We start from the raw sequence: 1,342 nt of genomic DNA, 5'->3' as shown, positions 1-1,342 counted from the left end.
TATATTATATTTTTTTATATCTATGTTTAAATTGAAACTATCTTTGATATTTTAGATGCAATAAATAATGTAAACATATAACATGAAAATTTAAGGGAAAATGTGACTGAGGAGGATAATTTTAAAACAATAAGTACAGTAAAAAAAGAAAAGAAACTAAGAGTCAATTTGAAATTAAATTTAATTCAGATAAGTTGAGTGATAAGAAAGGTAAAGAATGAAACAACGAGAAAATTACAATAAAAACGCAAAAACTGAAACGTTCCTATTCTTTTTAGGCTGCTACAAAGTTATTTATGATTTTAACGATGAACCGCAAAAGATGAGACTCTTTTCTTTTTTTAAGCAGATGTATCATGTTGACAGATACGTTTTTAAACACAATTTAGTGCTTCAATCAGTTAGAAACAACTCCTGTATCGGTCACATTACTTTCTTTAAACAACACGTGCCCCGATACAGTGTTTTGCTCTATGGGTTGGATGCATGCACCGTTGCTGCTGGACCAGTCACTAGAATCATTTAAAGAGCTGTTAAATGTCATGAGATCGTATTAAATTATGTCTTAATAGGTAAAACTTAAAAACTGAAACTTTACCATCATAAAAAATGGCCATAAAAGAGCTTAGAAAATACCTTCTAGTTTTCAGCTGAGTGGTTGGTGATTTTAATGTCAAAAGCAGATAAAGTTATAAGGCCTAAAGACATATTTCTACATACGCAAAAATCTTTTCTTTAATGAAATCTGGTAAGGATTGTCTTTCACCTTTTCCTTTCCAAGCCTTTTGTCCATCAGTCAGCATCAAACTGAAGCCTAAGCCTAAACTCCTCCCCTCCCAGTCCAGTCGCAGAAAGTAGGAGACGTCTGACTGAGATGAGAAGTGGATTTCACGCACTGATGTGTGCATCCCTGCAGAAAAACAGAGCACAAACAGGAAAAAAAGTCAATCTGAGAGTAAACAAACAGCTGTTTCTAGATGCTTCAAATGTTAAAAAAAAACAAAAAAACTATTTGAACCTAAACCAACTCATTGCAGTAACACATTCTGGATATTGTTCTGGAGGATTATTGTAATATTAGAATGCTTTATCAGGTGCAGGATTGGGTTTTCTTCCATTGTTCAAGGTCACCATGGATGATGACTAACTGTCTTTAGTGGCCAAACAGCTCATGGCAACTGTAAAGATAAATGAAAGTGTAATCATTGGTGGATTCAAAACACTACTTGGAGCTAGAACTCTACTCAAACACTGCCTAAAATGTTGCATCAAGGTGACCAAGAACACCTACTAATTAAAATTAAAACAACAGTATTTGTCATTGTACTTGATGTGTATTTAA

Source organism: Cyprinodon variegatus, unplaced genomic scaffold, assembly GCF_000732505.1.
Source record: "Cyprinodon variegatus isolate N-32 unplaced genomic scaffold, C_variegatus-1.0 Scaffold1355, whole genome shotgun sequence".
In the NCBI taxonomy this organism is placed as follows: domain Eukaryota; kingdom Metazoa; phylum Chordata; class Actinopteri; order Cyprinodontiformes; family Cyprinodontidae; genus Cyprinodon; species Cyprinodon variegatus.
This window is presented reverse-complemented; position numbering follows the sequence as displayed.